General features: G+C 32.3%; 1 long non-coding RNA gene across 1 annotated transcript; it reads left to right on the top strand.

The window, feature by feature from the left end:
* Positions 1-17,839, top strand: LOC134696945 (uncharacterized). Its single transcript, XR_010103038.1, has 4 exons — positions 1-257; positions 6,526-6,755; positions 9,620-9,736; positions 17,206-17,839. It is a non-coding gene; the product is annotated as an uncharacterized LOC134696945 (long non-coding RNA).
* The last annotated feature ends 1,202 nt before the right edge of the window (positions 17,840-19,041 follow it).

Genomic DNA, 19,041 nt, shown 5'->3' with positions numbered 1-19,041 from the left:
AGGCCGACGGTAGTTCCGATTGTGGTAAAGTGATAATTTTTCATTCCTGCTTTTGGTAAAATTGGTCCAAAATATAGTCTTTCGAAAAATGTTTGAGATGTTCCCTTCAATGAATGTAGTAAACTGTAGTCATGAATCGACACGGCTAACAATATTGGTGATTTAAACTTATTGACTGAGTAGACCGTATCACGTGAAACTCAGGTGTTTGTTTCTATTGTCATCTGCAGACCCTGAAGAATACACACGCATAATAAGTAAGTTTTTAATTTTCAGAAATATGAAATGAAAATATTTTTTATCAGGGCGTATAACTACGTAATATACGTCTTTGTTTTGATATATGGCCGTGTCTATTTTTATCAAGGTCGGCAAATATCCCTTAAAGGGTAATTGAGAATATTTACATCATTAGATAAAAACGTATAGAATGGAAATTGCTTCCCATTTTCGTTTTATTTTCACGCTGTTAGATCCTTTTAAATTGGCGTGTGTTCTGATCATTCATTTTATAATTCCTTGATATTATTATTTGTCCATGATTCCTTTTGATGTTTTATTTGTACGTTTATTTTAAGGTTTAAGTACCCTTCTATTGCCATCTCGAGGTAGCCATTTTTGTACAAATTTTTCAAACCTCAATTTTATCAAAACTACAGATATAATGAATAATAGAGATAGGCCATTTTGTACATATGCCCGGGGGGGGGGAGGGGGGGGGGGAACTTGATGCACAACATTATTTTTTACTGTTTCATTGCATTTGATAGAAAAAGAGGACTTTGTGGCAAATAAATCAAGATTTTTATAGAAAATCCACAGCTTTTAATACAGAGATTTTTGTGGTAAAATTTGAAACATAAATTATTCCCTTGATTTTCTATGATGTGCTAGTGTTTATTTTTTACAAAAAGTTCTAAGAAACCTGTAAATTCCAAAACACCTCGTGCTGAGTCACTAAAGTCGAGCGCACCCTAAAAGGTGTACTTGATTTTGGCCATATTTATATTTGTTTTAACCAATAACTGCATTTATAAACTTGTTTTAAGGAAATCAATGCTAGCACTGCATGCAATAATCCTATATCAATCAGTCATCAAATTGCCAAATATGAGAGTACAAGGATAAAGGCTGTGGATTTTCTATAAAAATCTAAATTTATTTGCCACAAAGTCCTCTTTTTCTATTAAATGCAATGGAACAGTAACAAATAATGCATTGCATCAAGTTTCCCCTTGGAATATGTACAAAATGGCCTATCTCTATTATTATACCCCACGCAACGAGTTGCGGAGGGTATAATGTTTTTGACCCGTCCGTCAGTCCGTCCGTCCGTTCGTCCGTCAGTCCTGTTTCTTGTCATCGCAACTCCTCTCAAACCACACAACAGAATTTCACGAAACCTTTTCAGATAATAAGGACATACTATGTAGTTGTGCATTATAGACGGGAAATTGCGATTCAATTTTTTTCTAGGAGTTACGCCCCTTTGAACTTATTTACTTTAATGTACTACTGCAACAGTTTGTCATCGCAACTCCTCTCAAACCACACAACAGAATTTCACGAAACCTTTTCAGATAATAAGAACATACTATGTAGTTGTGCATATCGACGGGAAATTGTGATTCAATTTTTTTTCTAGGAGTAACACCCCTTTGAACTTATTTGCTTCAATGTACTTCTGCAACAGTTTGTCATCTCAACTCCTCTGAAACCGAACAACAGAATTTCATGATATTTTGTAGATAATAAGGACATACTATTTAGATGTGCATATTGGCAGGAAATTATTTTTTTCTGATACAATTTTTTTTTCTTACACTTATTTGATTTCTCCAATGACAATGTGGGAACGTGGGGTATGTGAGCGTGCTCACTAAGGTTCTTTAATTCATTATATCTGTAGTATTGATACAATTGAAGTTTGAAAAGTTCGTACAAAATGGCTACAGAAGGGTTCATAAACCTTAAAGTCATAAGAAACCTCAAATTAAAAAAAAACCGTGCATATGTTTTATAAAACTAAATGGATAGTTTTCATTATACAACTTATGTACATATACTTTTTTCTGAGGAAAATTCTCCAATTTGTCCACATTTAGAAGAAGTTTACTTATTTTTAATTGCTTGCTTCTAGGGAGCAATTCGTCGACATAATTTCCGTATGCATAGTGACCCGAGCGTAACTCTCCTCGTAAAAATCAGGTGACCACAATACGCATGGATCTGTCATTAAAATAAACAAATATCTGATTATACATGTTAAACATGGGCTCTATACCCATGCTTTTTGTGATTTGTTTACTAAAAGGTGACATCGGTAAAGCTCGGCTTCAAAACACAGCATTTAATGAGCAGCCATATTTGTTAAATCATAACAAACAGAAAGAAAAAAAAATTGACGATTATAGGATAGATTTGCAAAAATAATGATAAAATCATGCTCAGAGGACTAAATTTATGATGTAAACATGCATTGGTTCAAGAATTGGACAAACATTATTTTTCACCACTCACTCGTTTCATATGACTTTAATAGTGGTTTCAGTATAAATTCTTTTATCATATACCTAGACTAAATACCATATGTTTTTTACTGTATGATAATAACATTAAATTAACGTAAACTCCATTTTTTCGGAATTGGTGTTTAAATAGCGGGCTGATATGAAAAGTTTATCACATGCTTCACTTGAATTGTTATTACATTCCTTTCCGTAACGTTATCGCATGGCATTCCGGTAATACTCTGCAAATTCGGGAAAATACACCTTAATGATACGTTTTCAGTGAAAAACATTGCAAAGTAGTGTCAGAGATATATTAATACATTATACTAAAACACACCCGTGATATGGCGGGTCTGTGACTGAATTTAAGAATATAACTATGCGTAAGCCTTATTTTAGTATTGGTATTGTCATCTGATAGTCATGCCGATTATATGATGCACAGTTTTCTCTGCTTTCAACATCTTTCTGTTTGAACCCGTCGACCTGGAACTTATCAATTATTGGTATTATTAATTTTATTTGGAAAACAAAAGGACCTGGAAAGGAGTATTTTTTAATCAACAGCATTGTCCTTTATGAGTTATAAATTCTTTGATTCGCTGTTGTACGTCATCTCGGCTAACAAATTGAAAACTGTACATGCTGTACCTATACGCCTTATTTTAAGTCCAGATTTTTATTATTAGTGTTCTCATCTTAAAAAGTCATTCTGAATAAAATACTACAATCAGGAACAATTTGACAATGATTGAATTTAGCAGTGTCAACCCTGTGATTAGGGCCCGTGTATATAGCGAAATCCTAAATACAGCGTTTGGTGGTGTGCCTGTCAGATGCGGAACGTACAGATAAGGTAATAGGTAACAGGTGAATATACTATTGGTATCGGTATCGGATTCGACCCGGAACTTCTTAATTATTGGCAATATTAATTATGTGGAAAACAAAAGGGTCAGGAGTGGTGTAATTTTTAATCAACAGCATTGTACTATATATAAAGTTGAATGCTTTGATTCGTCGTTTTTACGTGATGACGGCTGATAAATTGGACCTCGTAATTTTAGTATTATAGATGTCTCTGGTAGTGTAATTATTTGGATACTGAAAAGTATATTGTGTATGATAATAAAAAGCAGAGAAAAAAGTATAAAAATAAATGCATATTTTACTGTATAAAAAGTTTTAAACTTAGAAAGTTTCTTTAAAAAAAATGACTTTTCCTAACAGTGTTCTATAGGTATATTGTTGAATTATTTTTTTTTGTCGATTCATCCATAAATTTTTCTTCTCTGTTGAGGCATATGATGAGAAAGATTTGATATTGAATGTACTAAATCTGGGGTCCGACATCCGTGAACTTTTAAATCTTTGAACTTCTATTTTGGAACCACGTAAAATGATCAAAAGATGATGGCTGTGAAAAACCTCTGATCTTACACCTTAGTTTTTCCACATACAAAAAGTATAAATGTAATCCCAACAGTTTCAGAATTAGGGGCCAAAAAGGGGCCCAAATAAGCTTTTTTCTTGGTTTTGGCACCATAACTTTAGTATAAGTAAATAGAAATCTATGAAATTTAAACACAAGGTTTATGACCATAAAAGGAAGGTTGGGATTGATTTTTGTCCCAACTGTTTGGGAATAAGGGACCCAAAGGGTCCAAAACTAAACTTTTTGGTTTGATTTCATCAAAAATTGAATAATTGGGGTTCTTTGATATGCCGAATCTAACTGTGTATGTAGATTCCTAATTTTTGGTCCCGTTTTCAAATTGGTCTATATTAAGGTCCAAAGGGTCCAAAATGAAACTCAGTTTGCATTTAACAACAATTGAATCCTTGTGGTTCTTTGATATGCTGAATCTAAAAGTGTACTTAGATTTTTTATAATTGGCCCAGTTTTCAAGTTGGTCCAGATCAGGGTCTAAAATTAAACTTTGTTTGATTTCATCAAAAGTTGAATAATTGGGATTCTTTAATATGCCAAATCTAACTGTATTAGTAGATTCTTAATTTTTGGTCCCGTTTTCAAATGGGTCTTCATTAAGGTCCAAAGGGTCCAAAATTAAACTATAAGTTTGATTTAAACAAAAATTGAATTCTTGGGCTTCTTTGATATGCTGAATCTAAACATGTACTTAGATTTTTGATTATGGGCAAAGTTTTCAAGTTGGTCCAAATCAGAATTCGAAATTATTATATTAAGTATTGTGCAATAGCAAGAAATTTTCAATTGCACAGTATTCAGCAATAGCAAGAAATCTTCAATTGTACAGTATTGTGCAATAGCAAGAAATTTTCAATTGCACAGTATTGTTCAATAGCAAGAAATCTTCAATTGACAGTATTGCGCAGTAGCAAGAAATATCTAATTGCACAAAATTGTGCAATAGCAATCAATTTTCATTTGGAGTTATCTTTCTTTGTCCAGAATAGATATTTGTGCAATGGCAAGATATTTTCAATATTCTTTGAAAATTTGAGTTATCTTTCCTTGTCCAGAATAGTAGTTGAATCAACTTAAATCATTGTTTTATACAATATACAATGAATTTTCACTATTACTACCAACTGATAAATTAAAACAATCTTTACTATTCAGTGATAACAAGCACTTTTTTTTAAAAATTTTAATATTTTATGATGTATTTAAATGAGCAGTTATTGTTGCAAACTCCATTAGAAATTTGAATTGAGATCAGTTTTGGAATAAGGGAAAGGGGGATAAGAAAACAAAATTTTTCTCCTTTTAAATTTCATAAATAAAAAGAAAATTTCTTCAAACATTTTTTTGAGAGGATTAATATTCAACAGCATAGTTAATTGCTCAAAGGCAATTTTTTTTAAAAGTTCATTAGACCACATTCATTCTGTGTCAGAAACCTACATGTATGCTGTGTCAACTATTTAATCACAATCCAAATTTAGAGCTGAATCCAGCTTGAATGTTGTGTCCATACTTTCCCCAACCGTTCAGGGTTCAACCTCTGTGTTCTTATAAAGCTGCGCCCTGCGGAGCATCTGGTTATCATTCGATACACTTTTTGCTACTCGATACTCACTTTTTATAACTCCATACTCGCTTTTTATAACTCGTTATACACTTTTTGCTACTCGATACTTCTATAACTCAATACTCACTTTTTCAACTCGATACTCACCTTTTATAACTTGACACACACCTTTTACAACTCGATACTCAAGTTTTACTACTTGATACTCACCTTTTATAACTTGACACACACCTTTTACAACTCGATACTCAAGTTTTACAACTTGATACTCACCTTTTATAACTTGATACTTACTACTCGACTAAAAGTAAATCTCGTTGTATTGATGGCTATTGAGGTATCGGTCTCCGGTGAAGTCCCTTGAGTCATCTCTCATCTGGTTGTATAGTTAAGTTTCCCTTCGAGTATTGGAAGGAGCGGTAATTTGCAAAAGAGATAATATTAGCGACAAGAAGTGTCAAGAAATGACAACTGGAATTATTTTAGGTACAAGAAGCAACAAGAAACAATTAAAGTGACAAAATACATATTTTTTATTCATGAAAATTACTTATTAAAAGAATATGCAAAAGAAAACAATTTTAGCAACAAGAAATTAAGTTGATATTGATACTAAGAAAAAAAAAATGAAACATTTATTTACATGATATTTTATCATTTATTATGTGTAACAGCAAGTATAATAAGTTTACCCTGTGGTATTATGATATTAATTTTTCTTGTGTTTTAGAACAATAATATATTTATCTTATAATTTGTTTTTTAAAACTCTTTGTACATTTGTACTATATATAATATAAACTAGCAGAATTCATTATTTGTGCATCATTGTCAAGAAAATAGATACAAATAATAAAATACAAATAACTGCAGTAAAGCTTTATACTAAGGACTGTCAACATAATATCAATGATTAGAAAAGAAGGCAAGACATTTCAGTGTGTGCAGTGTGCACTCATATTTAATTTATGACAAATTGTACTTATAAATTTCAGGAACTTGGATGATTATGAGGAAGATGGAAAGCTTAGTTCAATGTGAAGATTTTTGTATAGCTATATAAAACTAAGCTTTGTATTTGGCTGATTTAGTCAAAGCTGGTATATCTTCACCACAAAAACTTCCACCAGAACTTTACCCAGCCCAAGTCCGAGCAGAAAGTATGTTTGGTACTGTACCAGGAACAGGAAGCTTTACTGGTACCGACCATCCCACCAACTAGCTGGTATGATTATTTTTTTTTTAGACCTTTGATAGAAAAGTCTTTCATTTTCATGAAGATAAAACACTAGTAGATTGTTTTCTACTGCATACAATGTATAATATAAGTAATTGCAATTTGTAACATTTTAGTGATTTCAAAATCAGTGAGATTTTCACCAAAATGCTTATGTGATTATGATAATTTTAATCTTTATTTTGAAAGGATATTCTCAATTAGTGCAAACAATTTTCTTCCAAGAGACTCAACAAATTACGTATTACACAAAATTTGACATCATTAAGATAAAAAAACAACATTTAAACTCAATAAAAAAAATATATAGTTCTATATTCTTTCATATCCAAAAAGTACAAACAAGCTTCTTCAGGTTTACACAGGGTAACTTCTGGTTCCCTTTTCAAGGTCATATGGCTTGGAACTTAATGCTAAAATTCCCATGGCTTTATCATGTATACATATGAGGTAAAAGCAAAAGTCAAAATCTGGAAAGTCAAATTTACCTATAACCTTGAGCTCAATTTCAAGGTTATAAACCAGACCTCAAATCAAAAGACCATAGGTCTTAATTATATTTGGTGAACGAGTTATATCACCATATGCACATTTTTGTCGAGCCTGCAACTTTTGTTGCAGAAAGCTCGACATAGGGATAGTGATCCAGCGGCGGTGGCTACGGCGGCGGTGTTAGCTCACTTCTTAAAAGCTTTATATTTTAGAAGGTAGAAGACCTGGATGCTTCATACTTTGTATATATACAGTCCGCCAAAAGTTAAGTTCCACCGATTTTTGTTCAAACATAAAAAATCAATGCTTCCTCGAAAAAAAGAAAACAATCATAAAGCCATTTGCTAATGTATACCATAAACAAACCACAAATATAATTTTGGTCACAAATGAAGGTTCTATGCAAATAGGTTTTTCGTTCATAGAAGTAGTGTAAATTACACAATTCAGAAACAGAATTTAAGTTTCACTGTGATTTTATTTTTTTACAACAATTGATTACCCAATATCAATAAAATTTTCAACACATAATCTTTGGTATGTTTGGCAAATTTAAGGTCAATATTTGAGTCAATAGCATGTGTAACAACCTCTCTTCCGGTACAGTTTCATAACACGACGTATCATTCTCGGTACAAGCCCTCAAAACTTTAGTTAAGGAATCTGTTGCATTAAACAACAAATGCCACTTTAAAATCGACAAAATATTGTGAAGGTGTATCTCTGCAATTGAGATTTCCGCCAATGGCACCTCATACATGTTTGATAGGGTTCATGTATTGAGACATGCAAGGTCAAAACATAGTGTAAATGGCTTGTTGCTTTTTGGACTCGGTTAAAATCCCTGCCCTGTGTGGTCTAGCGTTGTCGTCCATGTACAAGGGTCTTGACAATGTTGACGCAAGTGGGGAGATATTAAAACAAGTGACTACAAAGTTTTAAGGCATCAAATCTCGGTATGTCTGTGCGTTTATGTTACCCATCAGAATATGCATACCCAGCTTATAACGGTATAAGAAGCAACCCCGTACTGGAACAACAGCAGCACTGCATGTAGTCCTTGTGCAAACATTGTCTTGGTCAGCCGATTATGCTAAAGGTAATTCATAACACCAAACATAAATATTTTTTTCGAAATAGTTAAAAAAAATATTGCCAATTATATTTCGGTGGTGCTTAACTTTTGGCGGACTGTATAGATGCCTCATGTTACGAAACTTCTGTCAGTCACATGTCCAATGTCCTTGACCTCATTTTCATGGTTCAGTGACTACTTGAAAAAAAAGTTTTTTTGTAATGTTAAATTCTCTCTTATTATAAGTTATTGGATAACTATATTTGGTATGTGCGTACCTTGCAAGGTCCTCATGCCTGTCAGACAGTTTTCACTTCACCTCGACCTCATTTCATGGATCAGTGAACAAGGTTAAGTTTTCGTGGTCAAGTCCATATCGCAGATACTATAAGCAATAGGTCTAGTATATTAGGTGTATGGAAGGACTATAAGGTGTACATGTCCAACTGGCAGGTGTCACCTGACCTTGACCTCATTTTCATGGTTCAGTGGTTATAGTTAAGTTTTTGTGTTTTGGTCTGTTTTTCTTATACTGTATGCAATAGGTTTACTATATTTGGTGTATGGAATGATTGTCAGGTGTACATGTCTAGCTGACAGGTGTCATCTGACCTTGACCTCTTTTCATGGTTCAGTGGTCAAAGTTAAGTTTTTTAGTTTTGGTCTATTTTTCTAATACTTTATGCATTAGGTCAACTATATTTGGTATATGGAAATATTTGATGATCTATAAGTCGGTTACACAGGTTTCATTTGACCTTGACCTCATTTTCACGGTCCATTGCTAAGTTTTAAGTGTTTGTGTTTTGATCTGTTTTTCATTATTTATAAGCAATAAGTCAACTATATTTGTAATATTGAATAATTGTTAGTTGTACATGTCTGCCTGGCATGGTTCATCAGACCTTGACCTCATTTTCATGGTTCATTGATCAATGTTTCATTTTCTTGGTTAATGTTGAGTTTATGTGACAGTTTTAATAAAGCTTTATATTTAGGTCTATCAAGATAGTACCCAGGATTAGTAAAGAAGGGGAGACATTTCAGTGTGTGCACTCTTGTTAAATAAAAGAGGGGGGAAAACTCTAATTCTATGTAAGCGTACCCTTTAAACAGAAAAGTGGAAAGACCTTATTAAAGGAAAAACAACATTTTTGATCCATAATTGATTTTCCTGATGACATTTCATATAATTAAGCATATTTATTCATCATCATACAAATATATATATAATATATATATAGTAGCTTATCTATTTCCTTGATGTTATTTAGTTTTATTTTAGCTTCAAAAAAGTCTGATGCTTTTGGTGATTTGTGAAGAGGAGTAGGAATACCCTCATCTGTAGTACCACAACCCAATGATCCAGCAGATAATGTGGTGGAGGACCTACTTCAACCAGGTAAGGGGTGGAGTATTTCATCAGAATCATCAATTGAAATTTTTATCATGACAAGTGTAATTAACTATCTGTCAATTAAATGTTAGAATATAGTCTTTCTTTTTATATTACTTTTGATGTAGAATCCTTCTCATAAATCTTTATAATTGATATCTTGTTATGATATTGTTTTGTCATTCCCTAATAAAATGCACTCACTTTTGTTCGTACACTTTTGTACATTGAATAAAAAAAAAAAAATTTGGCCATGTGATACATGTATAAGATATTTGATACTCAGACTAGAAATGGAAAGAAAGATGATTAAAACGTCAAATCAAACTTTAAAGCTTACAATTTTGTGAAATCTTCTGAACTTGTGATTGATTTTTGACCAGAGGCGGATTTAGGGGGGGGGTCCCCTTTTTGAGAAAACATTTGGTTGCTTATATAGTGAATCACTGACGGGTGACTGGAGTGGGCCCCCTCTTAGGTCAGTCAATGGGCCCCCCACTTATGAAAATTTCTGGATCCGCCACTGTTGACCCAATTAAACTAGAGGATGTCATCTGATTGACCAATCTAGTGGGGACATCATATATGTTTTTTTTGCTGGAATGTGAAATATAAAATGTTAGATTAAAAAAAAAAACCCAAAACAAACATCGTAAATATAACAAATTTAGTTGCAATGAATGTGATTTAGGACTTTTAAAAAGTGTGTCTTAAAAGAATAGATATCTTAAAAGAATATAGATATCTTAAGAGAATATAGATATCTTAAGAGAATATAGATATCTTAAGAGAATATAGATATCTTAAGAGAATATAGATATCTTAAAAGAATAGATATCTTAAGAGAATATAGTATTATACAGGAAAAGAATAAAAATACTTATTTTTAGATGGCCTAGCCAATAAACAATTTCTTTTTACATTTCAATTGAGAATCTAAAAAAAACCACTTTAATATACATGAATTTTGTTGTTCAAGCACTTTGTTATTGTCCCAGACATTGACCCCAATTGAAGATAAATGAAACATTTTATGCACTGACTATCCCTATAGTTTCACCAGTCACTGTTGTATCAACATCAACAGTGTCAATTTAAATGCACTAGTTGCACATTTTGACCATCAGTGTCTCATGAAAGGGTAATGCCCTTTAGAGTAAGGTGTCAAACAGTCATTTTTGCCTACAGTAAGCATCAAATTTGTTAAAATCTTACAGTGATTTTCAAATTATCCTTAGTTTGATTCGTCAGATGTCTCAAAAAGTTATCGTTACCGTTATATTTGTTAAAAAACATGGGGGATTCGTCAAATTCAGCTGATTTTTAGCTCACCTGGCATAGCCATGTGAGCTTATGCCATCACTTGGCGTCTGTCGTCGTCCGTCGTCCGTTGTCGTCGTCTGTCGTCGTCGTCTGTCATCGTCGTAAACTATTTCAAAAATCTTCTTCTCTGAAACTACTAGGCCAAATACTTCCAAACTTTAACTGAATGTTCTTTAGGGTATCTAGTTTATAAATTGTATCCGAAGTTTTGATCTATCAACAAACATGGTCGCCATTGCTAAAAATAGAACATAGGGGTCAAATGCAGTTTTTGGCTTATATCTCAAAAACGAAAGCATTTAGAGCAATCTGACATGGGATAAAAATGTTCATTAGGTCAAGATCTATCAGCCGTGAAATTTTCAGATGAATCAAACAACCCTTTGTTGGGTTGTTGCCACTTAATTGGTAATTTTAAGGAAATTTTGCAGTTTTTGGTCATTATCTTGAATATAATAATAGATACAGATAAACTGTAAACAGCAAAAATGATCAGCAAAGTAAGATCTACAAATAAGTTAATGTGACCAAAATTGTCAATTGACCCCTTAAGGGGTTATTGTCCTTTAATGACAATTTTTCACAATTTGTCCATCATATTTGCCAACTTTAAAAAATCTTCTCCTCTAAAACTACTCAACCAAATTCAACCAAACTTCAACTGAATGATCAGTAGGGTGTATAAAATAAAGTTTGTGTTTCATTTTCTATTTCGTCAAAAAAAAAATGGCCGTCATGGCTAAAAATAGAACACAGGTTAAAATGCAGTTTTTGGCTTATATCTCAAAAACTCCAGCATTTAGAGAAAATAAGACTGAAGTTAAAGTATTTATTAGGTCAAGGTCTACCTGTCCTGAAATTTTCAGCCGAATCGGGTAACTGGTTTTGCAGGTATAATGCCCCTGAATTGATGATTTTAAAGAAATTTTGTAGTTTTTGGTTATTATTTTGAATATTATTATAGATACAGATAAACTGTTCATAGCAAAAATGTTAAGCAAAGTAAGATCTACAAATAAGTCAATTTGACCAAAATTGTCAATTGACCCCTTAAGGAGTTATTGCCCTTTAAAGACTTTTTTCACAATTTGTTCATCATGTTGACTTACTTTAAAAAATCTTCTCCTTTGAAACTGCTGTATCAATTTCAGCCAAACTTAGCCTAAATGAGTTTCAGAGTATCTAGTATAAATTTCATATTTTATTTCCTTGTATGTCAAGAAACATAGCTCCTATGGCTAAAATAGAACAGAGGAGAAAATGATTTTTTTTTGCTTTTGAAGAAAATAGGACGATTCAAAGAACATTTAAATAAATTGAAAAGCCAAAATAATCATTGATGAGAGATTTAACCCAAAAAATTAAGGTGAGCGATTCAGGCTCTTGAGAGCCTCTTGTTTTATTGTCTCGCTTGACGGTTTCAAAAAGTGAGACATAGGTATGCTGTTTCTGGAGTCTGAGTATTAGTTTGTGATTAGGTCTAGTTTAAGATAAACAACTAGTAGTAAGTCAAAGATATTTGGTATGCAGTTGTATAGGTATTGGCACATCTCATTACCACAGAGATTATTTGACCCTGCCCCTTCAGTTATGGTCTTTTGACTTTGAAACTTTTGCTTAGTTTTCATGTATTAGTTTGTGATTAGGTACCTTAGCCTCTCTCATCATTGAAGCTGAAACATTTAAAAATATTTAAGAGGTACTTCACTTATGTCGCAAATGATAGGCCTTGTGGATTAAAATTGTAATGGCATGGGGGAAATTTGTTTTTCCTTGACCTCATTTTCATGGTTAACTTGAAAAAAACATACAGATTTTTTGTAATGTTGAATTCTCTCTTATTATAAGTATTAGGATAACTATATTTGATATGTGCGTACCTTGCAAGGTCCTCCTGTCTGTCAGACAGTTTTCACTTGACCTCAACCTCATTTCATGGATCAATGAGCAAGGTTAAGTTTTGATGGTCAAGTCCATATCTCAGATACTATAAGCAACCAAAAACAAAAGATGTCTGATTGATTTTATCATTTGATTTAAAAGATATGTAAAGCTGTTCACTTTCCAAATCATTTATGAAAATATTTATCTATGTCACTGGGAAATCGCGAATACAAAACGATTCCAATTAGGATCGTGCAAGTAAATCGCGAAATAAAGACAGCGCGAAAATTTCCCGGTTTACAGTAATAGTAATACAGAAAGAAAGAGAAGTTATCATATATTATAATCTGATTTTTATTTAAAATACATATGATTCTCAATTTCTGAATTAATAGAATTAAGAGTTCATGAATATTTCATGATTTACATAATTTGAAATAATTAAAACAAGAAAATTTCAAAGGGACCTTGAAGTACAGGAAAAAATCTGAAAGACTATTTTAGTTTGAAAAATCAATCAAGACACTGCTTTCCTCTACAGAAAATTGTTTTAAATCCCATGACTTGAATTGAATTCCACAAGACTCAATTGACCTTGACATCATTTCATGGATGATAGTAAGTTAAAGTTTTTGTGGGTAAATCAGTATCTGATACTTAATAATAATAATGAGCAGCAATAATTTGTCAACTATATTTGGTGTATGGAGTGTTTGTAAGGTATATATATCCAACTAGAAGGCATTATTTGACTTTGACCTCATTTTTACTGTTCTTTATAATCTCCATTGTTTATTCAGGGACACACACTAGATGTACTATAGATTGAAGTCTTAGCAATATTATCAATGTTACTGTTATAGACACTAAATGTTTCAAGTGAAAGACGTGAGATTACATGTAGATTTACTGTACTGCTCCTTTCGTGTGGCAACCTAACGGTGTACAATACTTGGCCCAAGTATCAACAGCAGCATGGAAGCTTTCACTTGGGACATTTAAAACTTTTTGAAATTTTCAGTCCTCAATGCTCTTCAACTTTTCATTTGTTTGGCTTTTAAACTATTTTGATATATGCATCATGAGTCTTATGTAGATGAAACATGTGTCTGGCATATTAAATAATAATTCTGGTACCTTTGATAACTAACTATAAAACAAATAAAAAAATATTGTGGCATGATTGATGCTGAGCAAACAATTCATACTAAGATAATAATACAAACAAACTAAAAACAGAAATTTGTGCACTTTCTCGTAAATTTCTTATGTCAATATGCTTGTTCAATGGTGTAACAACATAACACAAACTAATCATCTGAGTTAAAAAAATAAATAAAAGGCTTGACTCATCAGATTGCAACAATAAGACACAAAATAAATAGCAATAATAAAAAGACAAAAGACACAACTTTTTATTCTATTTAACATATGGAATTATTGTATTTCTTAATAATGTCAATTTATTTGTTTTGGATAAAATAGTGTCTTTCAGACAGAATATTGAAAAGCTTCTAAAACCAATGGAAGCTTTCCTGAATTATAACTGAAAATCATCTGAGCATTTCCTAAAAAATGTAAGTTAAAAGCTGAAAATGGTCTGAACCCATCCTGAACGATAGCTGAAGACTGAATAATGACTGAGTATAGATTCTTTAAAATTTTTACTGAACATTTGCTAGAATATTCCTCTGTTTTGTTGAATATTCAAGATAGAAATGCTGATCTTTTTTTGAATTTTTACCTAGAGAGTCTTGATTGATTTTTGTTTGAAAAAAATGGTGTTTTAAAGGTTCTAAATATTTCAACAAGGTGTTCAGAAAAATTCAGAATTACTGAGAGATTATTTCTGAATATTGCTGAATTGTTACTGAAAATTTGCTGAAAACTTGGTGGAATGTGCCAAGTTCAGCCACTTTTAAGCAAAAGGTTTTATAATAGGGTCTTAATGTTCATCAAAGTGTTCAGAAAAATTCATAAGTAATGCTGAATTATTTTTGAATATTGCTGAATATTAACTGAAAATTTCTCCGTGAATTGCTGAAAACTTGCTCAAATGTGCCAAATCCAGTCATTTTTTAGCAAAAGGTTTTATAATAGGTTCTGAAATTTTCTTCAAGGTGTTTTAACAGTTCAGAAAAATTCAGCATTAATGCTGAATACTTACTGAAAATGTACTGCTTAATTTTTACTGAAAATTGGCTGAAATCTTGCTGGAACGTGCCAAATTTATTCATTAAAAAAAAGGTTTATTATTAAAGGTGTTCAGTAAGATACCAGCATAGTGGTCTTAATTCTTGCATTATTGTTTTAGTAATGCCTTCTACGTTCATCATTAACATTGAAATCAATTGGTGATGTAGAAACATTTTGTTTGGTAAGAGTTAGAAAATAATAGTAGTATGCAAACATTAACATTGTTAAATTCAGAGCCATTGACAATCTATATTAAATGTGAATTAGTGCTATACAACAATTTTTTATGCAAATTTATGCAGATTGTTATATACAGATTTTTGTTGTTTTTTAAACGCTATAAATACACTATAAATAGAATATCTATGGAATAAAACTTTCAGTCCTTAGACTGGTTTGAAAGGCTGTAACAGAAAAACTTGATTGCATATTTCAAGGCAGTAACTATCGTTGAGGCAACAGAGGCAATGCCTCACTTAAATTTCAACACTGATTGTTTTTATTAGATTTATAAATATAAAAGTCATTTGTTGTTCTGTCTGAACCTCAATTTCTATAACTTATTGTTATCGATCTCCTTTTAAATTATTCTTCCTGAATGTGACTTCATTAGAACTAATCCAAAAACTATAAGTAGACTGACAAATCAAGTACTGGACATCGCAAGGGGGCAGTTCTGTCTGTGTATTCATTTCTCTGTTTTACCATTTTTTGACAAATCAAGTACTGGGCATCGCAAGGGGCAGTCTTGTCTGTGTATTCATTTCTCCGTTTCACCAACTTTTGACAAATCAAGTACTGGGCATCGCAAGGGGACAGGCCTGTCTGTGTATTCATTTCACGAACTATTATCTTTCTCTAAATTTACAGATAAATAAATTATAAATAATATAAAAATGCATGGATTATTTTTTATTCATGTTTCTTAAACCTTAAAAAAGTGAAAAACCATCCCATATTCCAATTGGACATTATTGAGGAACAATAGGACCTTTAAAACAGGATAATTTGTCTTTACTTATTCGGGACTACGGAATTTAGGGTCTTTATATTTGGGGTTTGGAATTGGACACCCCAACCTCCAACCCCTAAATCTATAGATTCTGGAACTAAAATGCCACCAACTATTTTCAGAAATAATTTGAAATTACAGACCTACATGTGAACTTTGAAAACTCCAATCCAATCCCCCAGTACCCATATCATATATACTTACTCTAGATATAATCATTTATCCCCGGCTTAGTATATATCTAGGATTTTGATTGGTTAAAGCACGTCGTTACAAAACCCATAGCCCCTGGGTGTAGCTAACCCATATCTCCGGACGTTGCTAACCATTATCCCAGGGAACTTCATGCAAGTTTTCCTTAGTTCCATGATTGCTCCTTGTGTCGGAAATATTGAATTCTGTAGATTATCCATGATATTTGTAATTCAATATTTAATTCATTTACGTTTTTGTCCTATTATGCTGATCATGTACACTCATTTCATTAAATGCATCACATTTTCAAGCAATCGGACTACTGGCCTCGCTATGCAAATGACCCCTGTTGAAATCCACCATCTGTGACGTAACATTGAGCACCAAAGGAGTAGGTCCAGTAAGACCCTTTTTTGGCCCCAAAATATAGCAAATTTCTAAATTTCAATAAAACTTTTTTAAATAATGAAAAAAGCGTTGTTTTCACGTTATACTTTATATCCGAATTTCCATGAAACTCACCCGATTTGCACTAAGACTGGGGATAAATTCGTTATCTACGTTCATATCCGTAGATGTGGATATTTTAACACCCTTCAGTACCCTGTACACCCTTTGGCTACGCCTCATGATGTACTGGGGTACTTCAGGGTGTTAAAATATCCATATCTACGGATATGAACGTAGATAATTTATATTACATGTATCTTATCTCATTCTATCCCTAGTGGCGAAAACTACAGTCCAATCCCCTTGTACTCATCATACTAGTTAACTAACTCTAGATAGAATCATGTACATGTATCTTATTCCATTGTATCCCTAGTTTAGTATTTTGTAACTGCGACTGTGATTGTGCTTACAGAAAAGCTGAATTCCCTTTGCAAACAAAACTGCTACTAAAGATAGTGCTACCGGATTGCTGATGGAGAAGGAATCAGAAGATTATGTCAATCATTGCATTGATGATAGTGTGCTACCTCTAGAAACACTCAATGCTCTGAAACGACTGAAAACTTGGAAAAGTTCATGCATGATTGAGTGGGGAGAGATTGTGCGGTCTTGCCATGCTCCATGTTCATCGCGATAAGGATATCAGCAGACCAAATATTCTGAAACCACAATAGAAAACATTGGCAAAGTCTACTGAATCTATGTTTGTTCTATGTTCTTGCGACAGACTCAAATCGAGATTTGGATGATTATCTTACATATAAATTTAGATAAAGTATGAAAAATTGATATAAAAAGTGTCCAAATTTAAAAACATTATCAAACTCTCTGGAACTGCCTAGAATGCAGGATTTTGTACCATTCATTTCATACCCTCAAAAAAACTAATTTCGCCTTGCCTAGCTCGGCTCAATTATTTTGCCTCACTAAATTATGCCTATTTACAGCCTTGTATTTTGGATAGTTTAATTTAATTTAATTTAAGTCGATGTTTTTTTAATAGCAACCTTTGAAGATAAAAGGAAATTAAATTTAACTAGGGCCAGGCTGAGACTGAGTTGATGATTTGATTTCAAGCAGTAGAGGTTCAGAAAGAGATTGAAAGACATGAAGGATATATCAAATAACAAATACAAACATTCCCTATGATAAAAAAAAATAGACAGGATTTTATTAATTAAAAGATTAAACAAGTTATTTAAATTTCAAATTTGAAGACAAATTTCCTTTTTTACCAACACTTTTCGAAATGACATGTACTGACGGAATTGGACAGGAGTACGCCTATAGACATGGACAGATGTTGACGAACAATCACAGCATTTAAAATGATGCATCAAAAATATAAGGGGGCTTTTCATACTTTCATACTTTCATGTCTTTTGATTTCTGTTTCATTTTGATTTTCATTTGTATATAGGTTACATTTCAAGCATGAGTTATGCTGCGAAGAGAGATGGTTGCCATATTTATGTTTTTCACATCTTTGTCTGGATGTTTTATGAATAGTTGGTCTGTTGTTATTATGACATGTTTTTCTTTAGATTTGTTTTGTGACTATTTATTTCACAAATTGTGAAGCAATAGTCAATACACTGAGTTTATGTATGTTATTCTTGTCAGTAAACTGTTTGAGAAATTTATTGATAAACTGAGTTGATGATTTGATTTCAAGCAGTAGAGGTTAAGAAAGAGATTGAAAGACATGAAGGGGATTTATTAAATAACAAATACAAACATTCCATATGGTAAAAAAATGGACAGGATTTTATTAATTGAAAGATTAAACAAGTTATTTAAATTTCAAATTTGAAGACAAATTTCCTTTTTCACCAACACTTTTCGAAATGACATGTACTGACGAAATTGGACAGGAGTACGCCTATAGACATGGACCGATGTTGACGAACAATCACAGCATTTAAAATGATGCATCAAAAATATAAGGGGGCTTTTCATACTTTCATGTCTTTTGATTTCTGTTTCATTTTGATTTTCATTTGTATATAGGTTACATTTCAAGCATGAGTTATGCTGCGAAGAGAGATATGGTTGCCGTATTTATGTTTTTCACATCTTTGTCTGGATGTTTTATGAATAGTTGGTCTGTTGTTATTATGACATGTTTCTTTAGATTTGTTTTGTGACTATTTATTTCACAAATTGTGAAGCAATAGTCAATACACTGAGTTTATGTATGTTATTCTTGTCAGTAAACTGTTTGAGAAATTTATTGATAAACTTGAGT

Source organism: Mytilus trossulus, chromosome 14, assembly GCF_036588685.1.
Source record: "Mytilus trossulus isolate FHL-02 chromosome 14, PNRI_Mtr1.1.1.hap1, whole genome shotgun sequence".
Taxonomy (NCBI): domain Eukaryota; kingdom Metazoa; phylum Mollusca; class Bivalvia; order Mytilida; family Mytilidae; genus Mytilus; species Mytilus trossulus.
This window is presented reverse-complemented; position numbering and strand designations above follow the sequence as displayed.